The following is a 17,126-nucleotide window of genomic DNA, read 5'->3' on the forward strand; positions in this document are numbered from 1 at the left end:
AACGGTGATTTTGACGTCGAAGACCGGCATGGCGGTGCAAGAGAGATGGCTGTCGAAGGTATTAAAACCGACGGGAACTATCACAAGAGGTTGTTGTCGAGAGCACTTGGTGCGTCTGAGCCAAGCACTGAAAGACAAACGACCAAAATACGGCGATAGGCATGAAAAGGTGACTGGCTGCATGTCAGTGCTCGACCCCTTGTAGCAAAACCCATCATAACATACTTTGAAAACTTGAAATGCGATGTCCTGTACAACCAGCCGTTTTATCCAGACATTGCTCCCTTTGACTACTACCCTTTTCGATCGTGGCATACGGCCTAGCTGACCAACACTTCCGGTCGTATGAAGAAGTGCAAAACTGTATCGATTCATGCATCTTTTCGAAAGACTCCCAATTCTTCCGCCACGGAATTCGAATGTTGCACGGATGATGAGTGGAAGTAGTGGTCAGCAATTATCGGTACTTTCAATCAGAAAGTTTTTCTAACTTTTTCACAATAAAGCCTCGTCCTTCGAGAAAAAACGGCAGAAGCAAAGCTGCAGATCTAATACTAGTCCTCTGTTCTATATACAGATTCTTATTTTTCGTACATATTTTAAGCCAGTTGTTAACCACTCTTACCTTCCACTACTGGCATTCTATGCAGTTCTTATTCGCACATTTTGCTACAGCCAGCTGGAATTGCAACCATCCTATAGCATCATCTACATTTAAGCACATACTCTACAAGCCGCTGTGCAGTGCATGGCGGAAGGTACATTTTAGCATTATTATGGATTTTCTTTATTGTTCGACTCTCCCATACTGACAAGGCAAAAATAACAGTCCAGATGTCTTTCTACATGCCCTAATGGCTCTTATGACTGCTCTGCTGAATGTAGAACGGTGGTAACATTATGCAATCGCAGTTCTTGTTGAATGCATTTTCATGCGAAATACATTACCTTTTTCCGACGTTTTTGTTTTACGTATTCATGTGTTAAAGTGGCACTTATATTACTTTACTGTGCAGTAAAAAGCGATACCTACAGCAAAGCTACATGTATCTGCAATGTTTTCTTATGGTTTTGATTAGTCTTTGATGTGTCAGTAATTGAGGTGACCAAGAAAGACATTAGAGCTCTACAAAGAGAATAAGGTTATTTGCAATATGTACACTTAATAAGTCAGTTATACATAACTTTTACATGCTGTTGGTTCTTTGGTTGTGCCATGGAGGAAACACTGTATGGCATAGATGGCTATAAGTCCCCGCCTGGGGAAGTTCGGCCACCGAGGTACAAGTTTGTTTAGTTGACGCCATATTGGGTGACTTGGTGTTGGTGATGATGAACTGTCCCCAAGTAGAGAAAATTTCCCACTTAGCCAGGAATCTAACCCGGGCGGACTACATTGCAGTCAGATGCGCTGGACCACTCACCTAAGTGGGCGGACTTTGGTTGTGCTGAGTTGTATACAATGAGAGTAATGTTCCTGATAAAAGCAAATTGTCTTGAATGCTGATACAGTCCGATAGTCTCTGACTAGTAGGAGTGCTTAGTAGTGTAATGCTCCGTAGGGCACACTTTGGGAGTGTGTATATATAAAATCAGCTGTATGCTGCAAGAACTGCCTACCACTTCCTCGAAGAACAGTGTATATGTCATGAGGAAAATCAAACTAAAGACTGCAAAACACTTAGAACATGTATCAAACTATTATCTTCCCTTGTCTTGTATATTGCTGTACAGTACGGGATCCTTAGCAAATAGGTTTCTTACAGAACGACGCGTCGAGTTTACACCCCCATCCTTACGTAACCTGTGCTTATGCTTCCTCTATAGTAAACACATTTCTACGAGTACACCAGCTGTATGTGTTTGTGCAATCGATGTCTACATTAAATAATTAAAACTATAGCCAGGCATAACACAGTTTATAGCCTTTTATCGGTCTTGATTGTTTGGAAGGTGTGCTTCTACACCAGTGTGTCCTTGTTATCCCGGTAGACAAACAGCAGAACGAAATTTTTCATAGGAAATGGTTTACGTCTTCTCGACACATTGATTCCTTTAGGTATTATTCGTCTTGATACAGAATTTGGATGCATGATATATCACTGTAACAAGATCCTGGGTTGAGAAAAATATGTTTCCCCAACTTTCCTATAGCACTTCTGGATGACACCTATGTCATCTGTGCTGGAGTCTTGTGTTAACAAAGACTATCTAGACGACGCCTGTCAGCCCCAATTTTTTGTGGAGTATCCTAAAAGTTGCATTGTGTACGGCTATCCGTCCCTTTTTCAGTAGAGGACTGCTATGTAGTACCATCTCCCTGCATTAACGAAATGCTCAATTAAAACTACACTCTTGTACAGCATATACGCCCCCAATTTCAATCTTCCTAATTTTTAAATGCAGTTTGCTTACGAAGAATAGCCATCACCCCATCAGAGCAGCTGAATAAGATGCATAACATACACTGACGGGAAAAGAATCACAACACCAAGAAGGAATAATGCGACATCATCGAAAGTTACTAGGTTTGTTTCTGCACCTGAAAGATGACGTCTATTCAAATATCGCGCCAGTCATGTATAAGAGTGGCGCTGGTCGCGCCATTACGAGTATGCAAATCAGGTTTGCCTTAAATACACACTGTAACAGTCGTAATCGTTAGATATCTTTGAGATTGGACGTGGTGAGTTGATGGTGGTCAAGAATGTCTGTAAGGAGATGTAGACGCCATTATAAACATGTCACAGAGTTTGAACGAGGTCGTCTAATAGGGCTGTGAAAAGCTTGATGTTCCTTCTGCTATTCTGCGGAAAGACTTGACAGGAACTTATCCACTATATATAATTGCTGGCAGCGGTGGTGACGGGGCAGACAGGTTCCAGACAATGAAGACAATGAAGTTCAGCGTATGGCTCTGGCGCGTCGTACTGCATCTGCAGCAGAAGTTCGAGCAGCTGCTCTCACTACAGTGACCCAACGAACTGTTACAAATTGGTTACTTCAAGGACAACTCTGAGCCACTTGGGACTTCAGTGGTGTCTAGCGAGGGATCATTGGAGGGCAGGGGTTGGTCTGCTGTGTTTTATCATGAAAACTGGTTCTGTATTGGAACCAATGATGGCCGTGTGTTGGTTAGGAGGAGGTCAGTTGATGGCCTCAACCAACCTGTCTGCGTGCTAGGTACACTGGAGTAATTGTCTGGGATGCAATTTTGTATGATATCAGGAGCACTGTCGTGGTTATCCCATGCACTCTCGCTACAAATTTGTTCATCAGTCTGGTGATTCGACCTGTTGTGCTGCCATTCATGAGCAGCATTTCAGTATGTATTTTCCAACAGGGTAACGCTCGCCCACATACCACTGTTATAGCCCAACATGTTCCACAGAGTGTTAACACTGAGCGAGGTGGCGCAGTGGTTAGCACAATGGACTCTCATTCGGGAGGACGACGCTTCAAACCTGCGTCCGGTCATCCTGGTTTAGGTTTTCCGTGATTTCACTAAATCGCTTCAGGAAATGCCTAGATGGTTCCTGTGTAAGGGGACGGCCGACTTCTATCCCCATCATTCCCTAATTCGATGGGACCGAAGACCTCGCTGTTTGGTCCCCTTCCCCGAATCAACCAACCAACCAGTGTGTCGACGTATTAGCCGGTCGTAGTGGCCGAGCGGTTCTAGGCGCTTCAGTTCGGAACCGCGCGACTGCTACGGTCGCAGGTTCGAATCCTGCCTCGGGCATGGATGTGTGTGATGACCTTAGGTTAGTTAGGTTTAAGTAGTTCTAAGTTCTAGGGGACTGATGACCTCAGGTGTTAAGTCCCATAGTGCTCAAAGCCATTTGAACCATTTTTTTGTCGACATATTGCTTTGGCCTGCTCGATCACCAGATCTGCCTCCAGTCGAGCAGATATGGGTCATCATTGGACGACGACAGTATTGTCATCCACAACCATTATTAACCGTTCCTGTATTGACCGACCAAGTGCAACAGGCATGGAACTCCATCCCACAAACTGATAAGTGGCACTTGTGCAACAAATTGCATGCAAGTTTGCATGCTTGCCTTGAATATTCTGTTATCCAAACTGTGCGCAGTAGCATGCATGACGCGCAACTTCACTCCCGACGTCAGTGGCGAAGTCCATTTTTGCGACCATTACACCATGCAGCGCGGTACGGGCCCAATAACATGCTGAATGGACCGCTGAAGGTTGGCATAACGATCTCTTCACCGATGAGTGTCCCATATGTCTTCAACCGGACAATCGTCGAAGACGTATTTGGATGCAACACGGTCAGGCTGAATACATTAGAAACACTGTCCAGCGAGTGGAGCAAGGTGGTGGTTCCCTGCTGTTTTGTGTTGGCATTATGTGGGGCCGACGTACGCCACTGGTGGTTATGGAAGGCCCTGTAATGGCTGTAGGATACGTAAATGCCATCCTCCGACCGATAGTGCAACCATATCGGCAGCATATTGGCGAGGCATTCGTCTTCATGGACGTCAGTTCGCGCTCCCATCGTGCACGAATGACTTCCTTCAGGATAACGACATTGGTCGTCTAGAGTGGCCAGCATGTTCTCCAGACATGAGTCCTATCGAACATGCCTGGGATAGATTGAAAAGGGGTGTTTATGGACGACGTGACCCACCAACCACTCTGAGGGATCTACGCCGAGTCGCCGTTGAGAAGTGGGACAACTTGGACCAACTGTGCCTTGATGAACTTGTGGATAGTATGCCGCGACGCATACAGGCATGCATCAATGTAAGAGGACGTGCTTCTGGGTATAAGAGGTACCGGTGTGTACAGTAATCTGTGTCACCACCTCTGAAGGTGTCGCTGTATGGTTGTGTGGTTTTCATGAGCAAAAAATGGTTCAAATGGCTCTGAGCATTATGCGACTTAACTTCTGAGGCCATCAGTCGCCTAGAACTTAGAACTAATTAAACCTAACTAACCTAAGGACATCACACACATCCATGCCCGAGGCAGGATTCGAACCTGCGATCGTAGCGGTCGCTCGGCTCCAGAGTGTAGCGCCTAGAACCGCATGGCCACTCCGGCCGGCTTTCATGAGCAATAAAAAGGGCGGAAATGATGTTTATGTTGATCTCTATTCCAATTTTCTGTACAGGTTCCGGAACTCTCGGAACCGAGGTGATGCAAAACTTTTTTTGACGTGTGTGTTAATACTGTTCGCCGGGTCATTAATACACAACATGAACAGTAAGGGTCCGAACAACTTCCCTGGGGCACATCCGAACTTACTTCTACATCTGACAAAGACTGTCCATCCAAGATAACATGCTGCGTCCTCCCAAAGAAAAGCCCTTAGTTCTGTCACAAATTTCAGTTGGTTCTGAGTCAAATGCTTTTCAGAAATCAAGAAAAACTGCGTCTATCTGACTGCAAGTCATTAAATAGTAACATCTTTTTAGAGCAAAGTGGGGACTTTACAAAGAAAGAGACAGAGTTGAAATCTTTATGGTATATAGTTCGGTGTCTGGTGGCTCTGCACTTCAGGCTGCTAGCCGTTTATGTCACTGCACGTAGACTTACGAGAGAATCCTAATATGCACACACAAAATAGCACAATTGTGCTAGAAGTTTACAATAGGATAAAGTCAGTTCCTGAAACATTATTTCCATCTATTACGTACAACCTTGATCTTTAGTGTATATACGAAAGTTTGACAGCAGTATTTGGCCTATTACTGTGTTATTAACGTATGAGAAAGTGCAGATGGATGCTGTCATAGTTAGGAGGACCAAGAGGGAGATTTTGTAAGAATCACTAGTTATAAAACTGTATTTAAGTGTCAGCACTCCACTTCCACTGAAACTCGTGTGTATTTTAGGGTTTGTGAATGTTGGTTTTGGCATTTAGCATTGTGTGGTGATGGTGATATTTTTCTGGTTGGTCATTTGGTAGAAGAGAAAGAAGTGATCTTGCAGACACTTTGTAGATTCTCTCATTTGGTGGGGAAATCCCAATCACTGGCGGATGCTAAAGAAACCTGGCAGGGTAAGCAAAAAGCGCACAAATATTCTTGTTCATTTACACATAGAACATGGAAAACTTGTAAAAATATGGAAATATGAAAGATATAGAAAAAATATGGAAGATACGTAAAAATATTGAAAAAACATGGCAAAATGAACAATATTGTTGATGAGCGAATAATGAAACTTGATGGTAATGTCCACATTGTAGTGACATTCCTGTTAGGTCATTACGCATCTTTGGAGAGATGAAACGAATCCGTAAGGGCTTAAAGATGAATGGAAGTTGTAGCTCAGCTTGTAAAGTGCTAAATGATAATGCCAAAAATAGCATGCACTCATAACTGTGCCCGCCTAACCAGGCCATTGTGCGATGAGTCATGTCTGTGCGGCGAGTACCTTCTGGCGTCCCATAGTTTAATGTTTAACAACTACCGTAGTGCATTATTTAAATAAACAGATAAAAGATACACTCTTGCTACAAAGAGAAACTGGCCAACATTAGAAAAAGGTTGTTTAATGAATTAAGTGCCTGGACTATTGCATCAGGTTCGTGTAGAAGACTATCGCCTTCGACAACACAAGTATTGTACCCCAAGTGTCTTATTATTAAAGCTAGAGAAACACTGTTCTCTGCAATAGCATAACAAATGTGGGTATTATCAATTACGATTGGCTCCTTTCGAGTATAGACATACAGGTAATTTTATCCACTGGATACAAACTCTAGGGATTGATCGATGAGAGGATACGGAACAAAAAAGGTCTCATGATCTTATGTCCGGAAATGCATGGTTTCCATGCTAGAGCCGATTTATTCAATCATACTTTGTTACGGCGGTTGCGGTCTAATACGCGCTGTACCATGCAGCCACTCACGGGAAGGCAAACTGCAACAGGCGGAGGGCAGTAAGGTTATATCAGGAGACCTATCATCGCCGAAAACAACCACAGCATTCAATGTTTGCAACAGTGTTTCGCCATTTGTCGGTTCAGAAATCAGGAAATCATGAAGAACGTAACCTAAATGCTCGAACGCCAGACTTGGAGAAAAATGTGATTTGTGGAAGGCGAATGCCGCCGTGTCGGTACCAGACAGTTGGCCCGCTAGTACGGGGGAACATTCTCCATGACAGTTGTTACTACCCTTATCACTTACAGCATGTGCAGGGCTTACTAGCGATAGACTTTCCACATCGGGAGCAATTTTGTCCCAGGTTTCTTCACCAGGCAAGCACGACTCGTGGATTTCTGTCGTCCATCCTATTAACAGATGAGGCCACCTTTAGACGGAGCGGTATCTTCAACTTTCATAACAGTCATCTGTGGGATAGTATGCAGAACTCCCATGGTATGGTGAGAACGAATCGTCAGCATCGGTGCAGCTGGAATGTGTAAGTCGGGATAATTGCCGGCCGTATTTTGTGACCGGTCTATCTTCCACGTCGCCTAACAGGCCGGGACTATCGGCGTTTCTTGTGGGTGACTTTGCGTCTCCTGCTGGAGGAAGTGCCATTGATGATTCGAAGGGTTATGTGGCTGCAACATGATAGTGCTCCAGCCCACTTTGCCGTTAACGTCCGGACGTATCTCTATCGTGTCTTCCTTGTTCGATGGATCGGACGAGGGGATCCAGTTGCAGGGCCTGCTCATTCACTGGATCTCAACCCGTGCGATTCCTGGTTATCGGGCCCTCTCAAAAGTATCGTGTGTACAGAGCCTATTCCAGATGTGGAGACACTGGAGCAACGTATTCTTGCTGCCTATGACACTGTTCGCATGTAGCCTGGCCGATGTGAACGTGTGAGACGGAACACGCTACGGCGCGTACACACATTCGTTGAAGAACGTGGAAACCATTTTCAACACATACTGTAGCTATGGCTACATGGTACAGGGCGTATTAGACTGCAGACTCTGTAACAATGTATGATTGAATAACTGTTCTATAGCATGGAAACCATACTTTTCCGGACATGGGTTCATTAGACCTTTTTTGTTCCGTATCCCCTTAACCCCTGGGTCTGTACACGGTGGAAAGAATCACCCGGTATATTTACCACTACTATCGCTATGCAATTAGTCTTCTGGAGAATCAAGAACACACAAAGTTTGACTGGTATAGAAGTAAACCTTCCAGACAATCAAGATCGAGAAAATAGTATAAAATGTGCTCTGTCAGCCTATAGTTGTAATTATTTTCCTGTGAACTGTGTGGAAATATATGTTATACATTTCATTCCATTGCTCTGACGGAGTATCAAATTGCTTTCCAAAATCACGAGGAACTGTATGTGATGTAGAATGCTGTAGTTTTAATTGAAGAGTAGTTAATGGTGGGAGGCAGTATTACACAGCAATACTTCGCTAGAAAAAAAGGGGGCTGACAACCATAGTGTAGGCGATTTTTGTTTACATAGACTATAACACAGATGACAGCTATTATAAATAAGTGCCGTATTAAGGTTGGTGAAACATAATTTTCTCAAACCAGGACCTAGGTAAGTGATAAAGTACAGTCGTGATGCTATCGTGAATTTGATGCACTTTGTTTGCATTGATGACTCTGACCCACTGAGATCATTGACCTAGTGGTTTCATCATGCTTATGAGTGATGAACCACGCCCCTGTCCTCCTACCCTCTTGTCTCATTATCTCCAGCCAATCATAGTGCAGTTTTAAAAATCCGAGTTGATGGAAACAAACCAATTGCCCTCACCCCAGTCATCCCTATCTCCAACCAATCACACTGTAGTATTAAAATGATGTTTAAAAGTTGGTGTCTGGTGGAAGCAGATCACTACTTTATACTCCCTTTCCTCTTTCCAACCATTCAGAGCATAGTATCAGAAAACAGCCCAATTTTGCTAGTGGCAAATTAAAAAAAAAACCTCTCCCCTCTCGTTACCTTCAGCCAATTCTAATGCAGTATTAAAAATACAAGATGACGGAAACAAATCAAGTGTGATGTAATACCACGTCCCATCCATTCTATCTCCAATCATAGTGTAGAATTTAAGTTATGTGTAAAAGTGGTGTCAAATTACATTTTTCCTGATTTACACTTCCCCATCCCCGTCTCCTACCTCGAACCATCCAGAGCGTGGTATTAAAATGCTGTATCAGATGTGCAGTAAAAAAATTATGTAGCATTCAGTTTAATGTCGAATATAATCACTATTTCGATGAAAGTCACGTACATCTGGCCTAATTGACCTAAACATACATACCCCTGGCGTAATATTCAAATGTCTGCAAGGTCAATAATCAATTCTTTCAGTTTACTCGGAAATTACCTTCTGTTCTGTCATTTAAATTAAAATCTTTCCGCAGTAAATCTCGTTTCACGCATATGTCTGTGCACATCTTCCCACCTATGTCTCATAACTAAATGTGATCTCGCAACTTCTTTTTTTTTTTTTTTTTTACGAAAAAGTATAAATACTAGAGCTCTCAAACTTCTTTTTCGTCAATAACTTACAGTTACCTCTTGTGGACTCCTGTTCACTAATCTCAGAAATCCAGTATATATTTGGATCCCACTTCCTTAACCATTGTGCAGAAAGGTGTGCAGTGTACTGCTGCATCCGTTTTCAATAAGGTACCACAAGAACTCAAAAATCTTAGCCGAAACCAATCCTCCTGTGTCACTCCTTCCATTTTGTTGGGAAGTTCCTTGAAAAATTAAGCTGATTCCTATGTTATATTGTTGATTACGTTTAATTAAATTTTCAGCTTGACTTATTTCCGGTTCATAAACTTTATTTTATCTGTTATTCCTTTTATGCTGTAATTTCATGTACTGACACGTTTCATGACCTTGGAGATTTGCTCCTCAACTTGGTCCTACTGAACTAGACGTGTAAGTAAAATAAAATACACATGTTACGTAGCGTCAGTTCAGCTCCTCGCCTCCCGCTGCCAGATAGAGAGAACGGTCTAGTGCATGTCTCGATTATCCTGGTAAGATGAAAGTCAGCTGAGAGATATGTAGACACTCGCTAATATTGTGTTGAAAAAGATTGCAGAGCAGGGGCGGCCAATAATTTGACTAGCGAATCGTGTCTGGTCACACATTTTCTCCACCGCCACAGCGCGCTGTCTGGGGAAAACTACGCACGCATCGCGTTTAAATGGCAATGCAGTCGCACTCCGCACGACTTGATTTTGTATTTCACATTTATCAATAATATAGATGAAAAACAAATTTCCGATATTATTCAATTATTTTTGGCGCGCTGAAGACAGAGTATAGTTTATCTCTCTTACAAACTGTCGGCGTAAGGGCGCTGAAGATAGAATATAGTTTTTATCTGCTACAGACTGTCGCTGACAGTTTCATAGATTTTCACCCTGAGGTTGCCACATAAATTTGACTTATTTAGTTTCATAATCAATAATAGGTCTTTCACACAAACATGTTCATCACATTGTTGTAGCACTTCTGCAGCCTCATCATAGACATGTGGAAACACTACCCGAGAATATCAATGTAGTCGTCCTGAACAGTTTTAATGTAAAAGTATGTGTCTTTAAAACGGGAATCACTTCGCAGATCAATCACTTACATCTGCACAGGCACAGGGGCGATTACAACTGAAACAGCAAATGGTCTCGAAAATTGCTCAGAAACAAATGTACGATTATCAGTGTCCTCAAAACGTTTAGAAAACAACCCTTCTAATTCTTTCGAAGTCACAATGAGTTCTTCAAACCTCGCGTTTTCTTTAACGCCAGTGAACTTAGGGAACTGGATTATATTTGTCAGAACCTGTCTCTTCTACAAAGCGATTTTCTTCTTAAATGCATCACCATCAAATTGAAAATAAGTTGTTTCTCACCTTTCAATGTCGTACTGTGGGCAGTGTGCAGTCAAGTCTACTTAAACCGCGAGTTCTACAATCCATTACAGATGTTCTAATTTCCGTTCCTGCAGTACTTTTTCTTTCATAAATTCAACAATAGCGTGTTTTAAATCGAAAAATCGTTCCAGGGATGGCCTTGACTTAAACGACGCACTTTACAGTAATGTATAAGGTCTCCAAACTTTCCGTTCAGTTCCATCGAAAATTGTTGCAATTGACAGTGGCATAGTACGTGCAACTTCAGAAATTTTACATTACGTACTGTCAATTTCTTTACATGCTCAACGCCTGCAAATTTAACTCAAATTTCTTCTTGATGAGCAGAATAATGAATCTCGTGTGTCAATCGTTATAATTTTTTTCTCTTTTATTGGAACCAAAACTTAAATTATTTCTGCGTGGTATTTTGATGTCGTTTCGTAGCAAAATTTGTAGTACGCTTCACTTATGCGACTCTATAAGAGATACTGAGATTTTCTTATTCCCCTCTTCCGGCAGTCCCATTCAGTTTTAAAGGATAGTGACGACAGATCACTAGACTGCCTCTTTTTGTGCAAAGAGCCACTGTACCTCTGAACGTCCTTCACACCACGAACAAATAGTGAAGGGTAAACAGCGTTGGCACCACTATTCTACTAAACTGAACAGTGTTGTTCTGCCCAAAACATTCCACACCGCAACACTAAATGAAATAATGAGCTGCACCGGGTACTCTCGACAAGAACCAAGCAAAGCTGAGACCGGGCGAACCTTGGCCTGCACGTTGGCCACATATCTGGCTCACGTGCAGATTGGCATACCGTAATCTGATCTCCTGTAGGGGTAGTAGGAGGGGATTTTCCAACGCAAAAAATACGCAACATATAAAAGTTATTATAAAACCAATTGCTTCTTCATAGAATGTTTTTAATATAACTGCATTATTTATTTTTTTATAATATTCACATCACATTTTTAAATGCCTACATTTTTGCAGTAAAAACCAATCGAGTACATACATTATGTACAATTATAAAATTTCCAAGAATGCACGTTATTCACACATTTTTCAAGTATTTAATTGTTACATTAAAAACCAAGAAGAAATCTAGCATCCATTTGGAGTATATTTGCTATATTTCTTTTAATATTTTATTACCGCAGAGACTATTTTATGACATAATTTCTTAATTTCGTGTTTTGTGCTATTTTTATTTCTTAGCTATCTTTTATATTTGGACGCTTTTTATGAGGTAAAAAGTGAAACTCTGTACATAGGTGGCACTCTTATTACTGTTCGCTGTAATCTGTATCTTTTTAAAGTTAAAAACTGACATTTAGTATTTGATACATGTACTTGGGAAGCGAGTGTGACAAATGCTATCTAAGCATTTTAAGGCTGCATTATATCCCATACGTTTGCTGTCAGAGAGAAAAAAATATTTTGTAAATTTCCCTTACATTGTTGTTTCTAACTATGTACTGCAATTTTCTGATCATAGGATGGGCTGAGGATTGTACTGTGTATGGAAACCAGCAGCCAGTCTGCAAAATGAAATTTTGCGACTGTAGACTAAAACATATATTGCTTTTAAAGTTCATTGGTCGCTATTCCAATCACTGTATATTTAGTTTGATATTACCTATTTAACTGAAAATATGTTGGAGGTCTTTTGACTTATAAGGGAATGATCCAATCCGACATACCGAAACCCACCATGAAATTTTTTATGCCGGAAGAGTACAACAAAAGAGATGCGCTTTCAGAATTTTAACTGCTAAGACGCACAGCAAGTATATTTTAAATATTGTTAGAATTAATCGTTTTTGTCGCACGAAGAACCGCTTATGACAGCGGTTTGTACAGCCCTTCCTGCCTAGCTCGTGGTCGGCTGTGACGAGAGGTCATAGCGCCGCGTATTGCTGATATCCGTAGTGACACATGCGAATTTGAAGCACATGAACCATACAACAACTGTCACGTATCATTAATGTTTGGAATAAGAGGCAGTTCGTATCCACAACTAAATTGTTACTTATTGGAATTTTTAGAAAGGTGACCAACAGAGGAAAATAAACCAAGGCAGTATTTAATGGAACATTACAGACTCATAATTTTGTAATAATTCCTTAGCTCAATCTTATGATATTTTTTAAGAATACGTATTTTAGTAACAATTAAGCAGTTCTTTATCTACCAGTCTCCTCATATTGAGTAGTAAGGGTTGATCTGTATTAATTACTTAAGAAAAGGTGAACTTCTTAACCCAAATCACTTGTAAACTATTTTTACTGTCGATTATCAGTTTCTATAAGCATCGTCACCATCTTCAAATCTTGATAAAATGTTAGTACATGTCTCCTGTGCCAGCTGTACACGGACTCTTTCTAAAACGTTGCCAGGTATGCTATGGACGAGATGACCGATGCGTCGGCACGTCAAGGCTAAAACCACAATATACAGAGTAATTCGCCAAATGCTCTTGTCCCATGCTACACGCTACTGTGCACTTCCTTGCAGCCAGGGCACCACTAGGCCAGCCTAGTCTCGTCTAGCGGTGCCCTCGCTGCAGTATTCCGTGAGTTCCCCAAAGACAGATATAAAACTGTGGAAACAGTAATCCATTCATACTTATCACTGTCATTGTTGTGTATGAACGTGTCATAGCATTAATCTGTTGCGTAACAGGTTCTCCCTTTTCACCCCTAAATGATAAAGTGCACTTTGCTCGCAGTTCCTTCACGAAACCTGACTGATCGGCCTTAGACACAGCAAATGTGGGGATAACAGCAAGCTTCACCTTCACGTCAGCTGAGAATTAATGACATCTCCTCTACACTTCTACTTAAAGTAAACTTCGTTGTTTTGCGACTTCCTGTACTGCATGATTTCTTGAATCTTCATAACTTGGTCGAAGAAGACTCGAAATCAGCAATTTTCATCAGAATTGCGATTTCTTCTCACAAGCAGCTCTGCATGGTCACATCTCAAGAAAACTCCTCTAAAGAACTGGTGCTCATGTCATTTATTCAAATTTAGGGGTTTATGCTGTTTGTTAATTGGGAGGGTGGGGAGATGGTAAGGGACTCTGTGGCCACACCGTATAATAAATCTTTATAGTTTTTCTTTCGCAGTTTTGCACGTTTCAATGAGGCAAGTATTTATTACTTTGTGTAAGTCTTTCTTCCATTTATACAGTTCACGGTCAGATTTTACGAAGTAAAAGCGGTTGCTCCCTGCTTTACATTAAGCGTTAAACACAATGAACATTAATTCAGTTTTAACTCTGTTGTTAACACCTACACTACCGCAACATCAACTGGTAGTTATTATGGATATTAAGGGAGTTGCAAATTTGAGTGAACAGTAACTGTGGACAATACTCTCAGAGAAAACATTTGACGAAAACAGAAATTCGCTGTAAAAATTACGGTCACGTCGAGCCGTGTTATCTGTTCACAGATTCGCCGTCAACCAAGGGTGCATGCCAGCCATGTTACGTACACGGAGACCGCTAAGCTCCAGTAGGGGTGTGCAGCTCTTCATCCGCGTAGTGAGCTACGAATTTGGATGTTTTGAACATTTGCAGTGCGTCTTAGCAGCCAAAAATTTGACAGTGTCTTTCTTTCAGTGTATTCTTCCTGTATAAAAAATTTCAGGACATGTTTCAGCATGTCGGATTGGACCATTTCCTTGTTAGTCCACATCCGTGAGAGCCACTTCACTTGGGCTCTGTGAAAGGTACAATAGCATACCTTTTTGGAAATATTTATTGTGTGTTCTTTCTGAAACGTTTTACATCCTGGAGGATACCCTCACTATAAGTCTGTTGGAACGAAAACTGCATATAATCTAATCCAGTTTCATTGTAATTGATTACTTGCTTAACTAATCTGTTCTCCAAAATTCTGTCGATATGTTGTTTCCATTTTATACATACCTGCTCTATTTTTTAGATAGAAAGTTCTTCTCTTAAAATATTCTTGCTGTATTTGATCTATGAGGATACATCCTTCAGCTTTCCTTAAAAATTTCGTTTCATCTGACTGTGTTTTTCTAAGTTAATGTCCAAGATTTGCTTCCATGCGTTAGAACGAAAATAGCCGTTACTTTGTAAAATTTTAACTTCATATCCTTCCTTGCCGTGTCTCCCAGGGTTCTGTGTATTGTAACGCATATCATTCGAAACTTATTTAATTCATTTCGTCTGTTGATTCTTCATCACAACTATTTTGGCATGAACTGAAAATTCCCTTAGAATCAATTATGAGACCTTATATGGATAACTGGAAACAACGTTTGGACGGACAGTCAGCGATGACCTGGAGAGGTTCTGATAAAGTGAACAGACTTTTCCAAACAAATTTTGAATTTCTATAAAAGTGAGAAGGCAACGGCCTTGCCGCAGTGGATACACCGGTTCCCGTCAGATCACCGAAGTTTAGCGTTGTCGGGCGTGGCCGGCGCTTGGATGGGTGACCATCCGGGCCGCCATGTGCTGTTGCCACTTTTCGGGGTGCGCTCAGCCTCGTGATGCCAAATGAGGAGCTAATCGACCGAATAGCAGCGGCTCCGGTCACAGAAAACCATCATAACGACCGGGAGACCGGTGTGCTAAATACACGCATACTCATCTGAGGATGATACGGCGGTCGGATGGTCCCGGAGGGCTACATGTGGCCTGATGGAAAAGAAAAAAAAAACAGTGAGAGTTTATTATCTCAGTTTCGACCTATGGAAGTGAGACATGGCCTTTCCAAACAGAAAATCATTCAAAGAAGTGAGTGTAACTCTGTGAGAAATGGAGATACGTATGAGAATCAGTAGGAGAGACTGGACAACAAACAGATGGATCAGAGAAAGATTAGAGTGGAGGACGTAATTGTGACCATAAAGAAAATAAAGGGGGGATGGGTGGGTCACGTAGTCAGGTGAGTGGATGGTAGATGGACCAAGGAAGATATTTGCTGGATTTCAAGAGATGAGAAAAGACCAACGCTATTAGAAAACTCGCAGGAGAGAAATGGTTGCGTTTAGCCTGAGGCCATAATGCGTAGTTAAGTCTGTAGCTGGCCTTCATCGAGAAGTGGATATCAAATGAGTGATGGTGATATTATATTGCAGGTATTCCTGTTGCATTACTATACCTTATGGTATGATTCCGTTGATCTGTAGTGTAGTTAGTTGTTTAATCTTTACAGAAAGCCACATTACTTGTTGTGGAGGTGGTGGTGTCGCCTTCTGTCTGAAGACTGGTTTGATGCAGCTCTCCACGCTTCTCTATCTTTGGTCTAACTTTCCTCATCTCAAAATAGCTACTACAACCAACATCCATTTGAATCTGCTTGTTCTGTTCGTCCCCCTGTGGGGCTAACAACTCTTTTGTGAGTACATGCTTGGCTACCATGAGGCCCCAGCCTATGCAGTACTGCTTTCCCTTCTGTGCTGCAAGCCTGTTCTTGGACTGTCCCTTTCCCCCTCTGCCTTTCCATCGAATGATCTTTTTGTGATGTTATACTGATGTGATGTAAAACCATATGTGCCCCCTTTGCTGTGCTTCAAATATATGAAATTTGGGCACATGTCTTCACGATATGATACCATCCCAGTCTGTAGGAACTGTTGACGACCGTTGCAGGTGAACATTCCTTGTGTACCATTCTCCCTGCTCAATAGACTGCACTGTCTTTCAGAAAGAAAAAAATACAGGAGTATAAGAATGGACAGACTGACATAGCATGAGTAAGTACATCCTGCACAGACGACAATGTCATACGCAACAGCTATGCCGACGTTGCCCTCTTTGCCAACTGTACTCTCCCCATTATGCATCCTACAGCGTGCCCTCAGGGCCGTTCGAATGTGGTTGTCCCACTGGTGGTTGGTACTCTCCTCCCCTTGCTGCGTCCCCCACACCCACTTTGGGAGCAGTGGAATCCCTCCCACCGGGGACACCCGTCCCCATCCCCCCCCTACCCTCAAGACACATCACCCTCGTCCATCTCCTCATGCCAGGAAGGAGTCCTTCAGGACACTCCCTTTCGGGGTTTCTGCTGGTGTGCAACTGGATACCAGCCAGTGCCTGAAGGAGCTGGTCACAGGGTTTCACGATCTTCTTCAGTCCCTGAAACTAATTCAGGGAATTCATCGAAACCAACTACTGAGAAAAAGAAAAAAAAATAAGTCTTCCAAGACGAACGAAATTTCGTTGGCCCCCATGGCACTGGATCCCACATGTTTTGCTTCTGTGACTGGGGCAACGAACCTG

The 17,126-nt window shown here is 42.1% G+C and overlaps 1 protein-coding gene and 1 pseudogene across 1 annotated transcript in view; both read left to right on the forward strand.

Moving 5' to 3' along the window:
* Positions 1–17,126, forward strand: part of LOC124555552 (potassium voltage-gated channel subfamily H member 2-like) — a 1,273,976-nt gene that overhangs the window by 1,090,004 nt on the left and 166,846 nt on the right. The window lies entirely within an intron of this gene.
* LOC124557361 lies at positions 15,248–15,365 on the forward strand (annotated as a pseudogene).

This window comes from Schistocerca americana, chromosome X (genome assembly GCF_021461395.2).
Source record: "Schistocerca americana isolate TAMUIC-IGC-003095 chromosome X, iqSchAmer2.1, whole genome shotgun sequence".
NCBI lineage: Eukaryota > Metazoa > Arthropoda > Insecta > Orthoptera > Acrididae > Schistocerca > Schistocerca americana.